This window comes from Sinocyclocheilus rhinocerous, unplaced genomic scaffold, assembly GCF_001515625.1.
Source record: "Sinocyclocheilus rhinocerous isolate Xijiao unplaced genomic scaffold, SAMN03320098_v1.1 scaffold1093, whole genome shotgun sequence".
NCBI lineage: Eukaryota > Metazoa > Chordata > Actinopteri > Cypriniformes > Cyprinidae > Sinocyclocheilus > Sinocyclocheilus rhinocerous.
The window spans coordinates 805,528-813,374 of NW_015626381.1; the positions used below are offsets into that span (position 1 = coordinate 805,528).

The 7,847-nt window shown below is 36.5% G+C and overlaps 1 protein-coding gene across 2 annotated transcripts in view; it reads left to right on the top strand.

The window, feature by feature from the left end:
* Positions 1-3,299: 3,299 nt before the first annotated feature.
* Positions 3,300-7,847, top strand: part of LOC107712934 (C-terminal Src kinase) — a 28,643-nt gene continuing 24,095 nt past the window's right edge. Inside the window, exons 1-2 of one of the 2 annotated variants that reach the window (XM_016518343.1) lie at positions 3,300-3,471; positions 3,610-3,686. The gene's annotated coding sequence lies outside the window, so the exon portion shown is untranslated. The remainder of the gene's footprint in view (positions 3,472-3,609; positions 3,687-7,847) is intronic. The other variant, XM_016518335.1, reaches the window with a different exon arrangement.

Here is a 7,847-nt window from a genome sequence, read left to right on the forward strand (position 1 = left end):
GCTCGGGGTGGTGACTGAAGGCAGTGACTGTGTAGTTCTGACGTCAACTTTTTACAGAAGTCACAACGGTTCGTGAAAAATCACAGCTACTTTATGCAGACTGTGCGCATTTTACTGTGGACTGACACAAGTTTTGAAACTTATATGGTAGTTACATAGCACCTAGACTTCAGTAATCGTGAAAAAAGCCAGGAAATTTCAGTTTTGACAATATGGGACCTTTAAGGTATTTGTGCTGTAACTGACCCATCTTCTTCTTGTCAGAATGTGGGTTTAAAACAGTGAGTGTCAGTATATTAAATTAGTTAACCACTCACACATTTTATAATTCCAGAAATTAAAAAAACTGCATGTTCTTCAATAAAAGCTATAGTTATTGAGGGGGGAAATATGAAAAGAGTGACGATTTCAGTTCTGATAGATTAAGATTGTTTTTTAGAATATATATGCATGTATGTATATTAAGATAAAAAATATATTTTTTAAGATATTTAAATATCAATATAGATAATTGAAAATTTTAATTTAATCCCTTTTGTATTTTGCATTACAGTATTGGAATTTGGAAAATTAAATAAACAAATAAATAAATAAATGTAGCCTATGCATGTATGTCACAATGCAAAAAAATTTAAATGTAAAAAATCCAGAATGTCTTATTTCTTTTGATTTGGGGGTGAAATTATAACCTTGACATTATCACACAGAACTCAGTGTTACTGATATTTCACATGCACTGTAATGAAAAGAGTATTTTTGATGTAAGATGTAAGAAGACCCTCACTGAGAATCAGCACGCTTTAATGTGTCAGAAAACATTATATTTATTCATGAAGCTCGAGGTTTGTGTTTTGCTGAACTCCATCACCAGGTTTAATAAGAATCATTTCATATCTATGTCTATTCAAATATATTTAAGCAGACATCGAGTATTTTTGTTCTGCTTTATCGTGAGAATAAAGACACACTCCTGTATTAGTTTTGTACTGAAGTCACTTTGAGTCTCAGTGTTTCTTTGTTTGTGAATAAATTCTATTTTGCAGTTATTTTCAGACCCATTCAGGTTTCAAAACTCCTGAAGCGTCTTTGAATCAGGATTTCAGTGGAAGGCTTGATCAAAGTCATCAGGTCTTTAATAACGTTCTCAAACCAGTAGCACAGAAACATCATTTATACATTGTTCAGGGAACTTTGTTTCTGAAACAGTTTGTAACTGAACTCATTTGTAAGTCGCTTTGGATAAAAGCGTCTGCTAAATGACCAAATGTAGCCTTTTTTTTTTAGATGTTACTTGTTTCAGAACGTTCAGAAAAAAACGTTCAAAAGTAACGTTCCCATAATGTTAGCAAAATGATCAAATGGAATGTTTCTTTAATAGTTGCATAACCAGAAATAAACTGGACATTTGAACGTTCACAACGTTTACAAATAGCGTTTTATAACTTAATGAGAACGTTGGCAAAACGTTTTAGAACATTTTTGTTAGCTGGACTATAATCACAGTTGATTTCAAGCGTTTTCATTGTTGTTGTTGTTTGGGAAAGTTGAAAAAAAAATGCAGTTATAAAAAATAAATGCCTGTTTCTGGACCAATGTGGTCTTTGGTGGTCTGGTGTGTATTTATTTATTTTATTTTGTGATCTTGACTTCACTTCTGTTCTTTAACTCCTGAACTGTTTGGTTTCTATCACAGAGTCGCGCTGCTGTTCCTCTCTGTCACCAGCAGGGGTCGCAAACATCTCGACCGTCAATCTGTGATCAAACCTTTCATTTTATTGAGAGGCCACTGTCGAACTTTGACACGCTGCATTACTGAACTCCATCATGTGCTGAAAGTTATCGATTTCTATTCAGATGTGAAGCGTTTCAGCGGCGCCGCGGTGTGGCGTGGAGCTTTGGCGCATGCGCACTGCGCAGAGGCGGCGCTGGAGCCCAAGAGCGTTTGGAGAGGCGAGCGATTCCACTTCAGCGCTACTTCCGCGTTCGGTCAACACCACGTGACCAATGAGCCTCTGATTGGTTTCGCTTATTTGAATGAATATGTAGTTATCTCATATTAAGTACTTAATAGAAAATGTTTAGAGTTAAGAATGAGAGTGATTTAAAGTTTATTTGAGACTCGGATTCAGAGTTATTTATTCAGTGAAGTTTCAGATCATGTAAGAAGTACAGCCACAGCATTATAACATTATATTTTACAGAAATACTATTAAATCAATACGAATATCTAATCAAATGTTTAAAAATATGAATACATTACAGTAAGCATGCAAGACGAAGTAAACAAATAAATACAATTTATTTACAGGTTCTTTTGTTAAGAATGTAAAACAAATCTCACTCTATTTGTGTGGCTGTGGCATCGTTTTCTACATAATACATCGAGTTTGATTATTACTTTCTGAAATAAATTATTTAATTGTTTAATAAAAAAAATGACGTCACTGTGTCATATAGAGCTAAATGAGAGATGATGATGGTTATATGAAATATAAATAATGCAGATTACAGCCAGGGCATACAAAAATAAATTATACATTAAATAAGTAACTTAAATTAATTTTTGACATGTTTTATAGCTCTCTTATTTTTCAGATTGTGTAGGCTTACTGTTGGATTTAAAAAAATGACGTCACTGTGTCATATAGAGCTAAATGAGAGATGATGATGATGATGATGATGATGGTTATATGAAATATAAATAATGCAGATTACAGCCAGGGCATACAAAAATAAATTATACATTAAATAAGTAACTTAAATTAATTTTTGACATGTTTTATAGCTCTCTTATTTTTCAGATTGTGTAGGCTTACTGTTGGATTTCTTGTTTTGGGGGAAAAAGTGGAAGTTTGTACTTACAATATTTTTTGTGTATTTGATTTGTGACATTAAAAGCAAAGTTAAAAATTAGACTTAACATTAAAAACTGACAGAAGGACAGCTCCAAAATAAAGGAAATATGGTTTCTGGATACAAACCATAAAATGTACAGCACATGATACATAAAAAAATTTTTTTTTTCATTCTTACTTTCATATTTGTGAATAATCATATTTCTTTGATTTCGTTTGTTTATGGGACAATTTCCAGATTTTCTTTCATAAATGTCATGCAAGTTGCAGATATAATAGTATTTCCTATAGTAATCCACTGGCGGATTACCACATCTAATCATTAATTAAATAAATATAAACGATTACGCCTGCATTTTTGCAACAAAAAAAAAACACATCTAGTCCGCTACAGTGTAGCGCGTCTCACGCGTGACGTCACTAGAGCTGCAGCGAACCGGAGTGGAAGCGCTAGAATCTCGAGCGCAGCGACATTTTCATCTCATTTCATTTCCTCTTCTTCCACAGGCCCAAGTAGCACTGTCTGATCTCAAACCCACAACAACTGCATGCTCGGAACAACCCGGAGCCCAAACCCTCTGAAGAGAAGCAGACGCTCATGCGCGATATTCGCTGGGTGAGTCTCCGTTCATCGACGCGTTTAATGCATCTATAATCATCCGGTCGCGTTTCACATTGATTATTGACCGATTGCTGTCAGCTGATCGCCCGTGTTCTCCCTTCAGCCCGTTGTGTGTTTGTGCTCATGCATTAGTGATTTCACACACACACTGCATTTCTGCCGCTTGCATGTGAAGTTCCAGATGCGTGAAATAAAGCTGCTGATCACAGGTGATGTGCATGTGGAGTTTTGCAGGCGTGGTTCTCTCAGCATCTCGCATCACAAATGCATTCATCTGTATTTATCATGCACGACTCATTTGCATAAAAACATACAGCTGAAGCTCTGATTTCTCTTCTTCTGGAGCTGATGTTGGTGTTGCATCTGCTTTACTTTGGATGATGGCATTCATCGTTTGCTGTAGTACACATTTCTGAATGATTGTTATAGATATACAGCATGGAATTTCCATGCAAAATTATATTAGCATTATTTTACACCAGTATCTGTCCAGAAAACATGGTAGTATTATGATATGCCGTTTATAATGTTGCCATATTATAGTAGGGTTCATTCATTCCATTGATTTCAATGGTGAAAAGTGCCTCGGTTTACTAGAATTTTCCCTAAATAAACCAAAAAACCTGATGTAACCATATCTATACAATGTTTATATGCCATGATATTTGCATGGCACTCCAAGATACTGTAAATAATGCCCTGGAAATGCCATAGTCCCATGTTTAGTGTGCTGACGATGCAAACGAGGTGAGGAGATCCGGCCTCAGGAGTTTAAAGAGCCAGACAACAGCATGCAAGGAGACCGTCTGTCGCGTCTGTGAGTGCCAAGATACCCGACCCGGATGAGCAGGAGGATTCTGGGACCAGCTTTTGGAAACGCACACATCTGATTGTAGACACTTGCTCATTCAGCAGGGTTTCCACAGCCTTGCCAAACCAAAGCATGCTTTTTTTTAAGGCTTGGAAAACATGCATATTTAAGGCAAGACACTACAGGTGAATGGAGCAGAGACATTAGCCTAACTAATGCTTTCGTCAGTAGAAGGTATGTGTTTTGAATGTTTTCTTTCCACTGGTCTGAAATGACATGTTATGGAAGCAAAATAGACCTCAAAACACAAAATTAAGGCTTGGAAAACATGCATATTTAAGGCAAGACACTACAGGTGAATGGAGCAGAGATATTAGCCTAACTAATGCTTTCGTCAGTAGAAGGTATGTGTTTTGAATGTTTTCTTTCCACTGGTCTGAAATGACATGTTATGGAAGCAAAATAGACCTCAAAACACAAAATTGACCAGTGCATGAAAAAACACTAGTTTTGCCTGTAGTTTCTGGCTTTAAAAGACATGGAAGTTTCTGTAGTGTATATATATATATATATATATATACTTACTTGTCAACATTTGAAGTGGGTCAAAACCTTTCATCAAAGTTGTCCTAAAACCTAAAACCAACATGTGCTCTTGTCTTAAGACAACTTTGATGAACTTTTTTGATCCACTTCAAATGTTGACTACTGTAGTGGGTCATGTAGAAATGTCTGTTTTGTTAGTGTAATCTATATACAGATGGATTGATTTGATTTGTTATCGCAGGAATCATGAGTGTGGAAACCCTATGATCTGTGGATCTGATCACTGTTTTGTGAGGAACATCTGAGATGCGTTTGAAAGCAAGACTTTTTGAGTTTTGTCAGTGACAGTGTCTTTCGTCGTCTCATCATCATCATCAGAAACATGTTTCTTTTGATGGTTCTGCTCTGTTTGTGGAGCTCCAGTGTTTTCAGAGGGACTCAGCTGATGTCGAGTTCATTGATTGAACTCCATTAGTGTGCGTTCGAACCCCTGCGGCCTTCAGCGCTCCGTGTGATTGACAGGTGGATCGCAGCAGGCCGGTTCAGTCGGATCTGGTCTGTTTGGTTCATTGACGTGCCGTCACCTTTCTATTTTGCTGCTTAAAGAAGCCGCGGAACATTAAATCGCACTTCAAATCTCTAAATGGTGTTTTCTTTTAGATACAAAACAAGAAAGTGTTTGTGCATCCTTCTTTGCAAGTTCAAACGATAAATGTTGAGACGAATGTTACTTTGTAGAATTTTCATTTTGCATTCATGCAAAGATGACAGAAAATGTATTCCGTTAAATTGCAATTAAAAATCTATAAAGTTCAATAAAACAAACACTTAAAGAGTATTTTGGATGTTTTCTTTCCATTAGTCTGAAAAAGACATGTTATGGAAGCAAATACACCTCAAAACAGGTGCAGATTTTAAAAAGACAACACTAGGTTTGCCTGTATTTGTAAATCCATCCATCCATCCATCCATGTTTTGTTTGGGGCTTGAAAACGTCAGTATAGATGTAGAGAGTTTTAAAACGAAATATTCAGAATTCATTCGGATTAATGTGAGATCTTAAAAATAAAGGATGCAAAAGGTGGTTTTCACAGAAATGCCTTAAAAGAACCATTTTAGACAATGAAAGAACTTTGTGTGAAGAACTTCTAAATAATCACAAGAGCTTTTGTTCCAATGAAAAGAATCGATGGATGTTAAAGGTTCTTCATGCAACCATCGATGCCAATAAAGAAGTTTTATTTTTTAAGAGCCTGAAAGAGACCGAGACTTTAAACATAATGAAGAAAAGTGATGTTAGTGAAGAGAAAAGTTCCTGCGGTGTTATTTTTACCATTATGAGAATGACTTCATTGAAGTTTAGAGCAGATTCAGAGCTTCCAGTGGATTTGAGGGACGTTTTGTTGTTGTGGACTTTGGAGCTCTTGTGCTGTATTGTTCAGGTGATCGTGTTAAATCTGTGCTGATGCTGAGGAGATTTAACACTGACTTCACTGTTGAATGCCTGAGGGGTTCAGGTTTGGTCTCAGGACGGGTTTGTTCATTGTGGTCCGTGTCGTGAGCTGATGATGTTCTTCACACAGGATTATTGTGGTCCGTAATCATATAAACATCTGCAGAGATGCGTCAGAAACACGCTCTCAGCCTTTATAAATCCAGAGACCGTATTCAAAAACATATCTGCGCTGATATGTACCGCTGGTTCTTCTGTTGTAATAAAAATGAATAAACTTAAAAAGAAATGCCACTTTAATGGCTAACATCTTAATTTTTAGTGTGGTTCTTGTTTTTGTGTTCTGTTTTTAGCATTTTGAGATACTGTTAATATAACTAAATGGAAATTAGTTTAAGAATTATTCGCTAGTTGAGAACCAATGCAGATCATCACAAACAGAGTCTCATCATGCTTAACATTCTGCATTGCATCCATCGTCTTTGCTAATAGAGTTTCCTTAAACGTTTGTGCCATTGAACCAAATTCAGCTCAGCTGTTATTAATATGTAAAGTGTGTAACTAGGCCTGGGCGATAAAACGGTATCGATATTTATCGACGGTACACCTTCTTCGATAACGATAGAAAAAAATGTTCGATATAGGCAAACAAAAATTATTTGTTGTTTGTCTCAATAAATTGGGTTAATTTAAAAATACAGTGGTTAAATTTAAAAAAAGAAATGTATATTGCTCTTTGTTTTAAAAAAGGTTATAAAAAAATGTCAATAATTATCAATTCCAAACGATATGAAACATTATATCGTTGATAAATTTTTTAGCTATATCGCCCAGCCCTATGTGTAACCAATTATAACTAATTGTTTGTCAAGACTCTCTACAAACTGTTGCTCCAGAATAAGAGAAAAGCTGTAGAGGAAGACGGTTTACACTAATGTCCGCTATAGCATATTTGCATTTATATTTATGCATTTGACAAATACTTGCATTGCATTGAAGGCACACATGTGACCAGTTCATGCATTCCCTGGGAATCGAACCCATGACCCTGGTGTTGCTTTCCACGCTCTACAGGAATGAGTGGCATGTTTATATGTTTCTGACACGTGAAATGCAGATTGAAGCTGGACTTGTGTTCACATGTTTGTATATTATACTATACTCCACTAACAGAAAGCAAAGTGGTGACGTGTCATTTGTTGGAGTATATAGGTGAGATTCTGTCAGTTATTGGGCGAGTGAGTGTTTAGGGATTGATTTTCCCAGCGCTGTGAGAGATTTTCTCGTGTCTTGAGTTTTTGGGTCGCTCATCTACATTAGGCTTGCTGCGATAGACGGTGTTTTCAGTTATACCGGTGTTAAGCCGCAACACCGGTAACGTCATTTGCCTACCGCGGCACCGCCCCCCACCGTCGTTTAGATTTTTTTATAGTAACAAAAATTATTTAGCCAGTTCAGTTAGAGAAGTGGTTCCCAACCCTGGTCCTGGAGGCACACCAACACTGCTCATTTTGCATGTCTCCTTTCTCTGACACACCAATTTCAGGTCTTGGAGTCTCT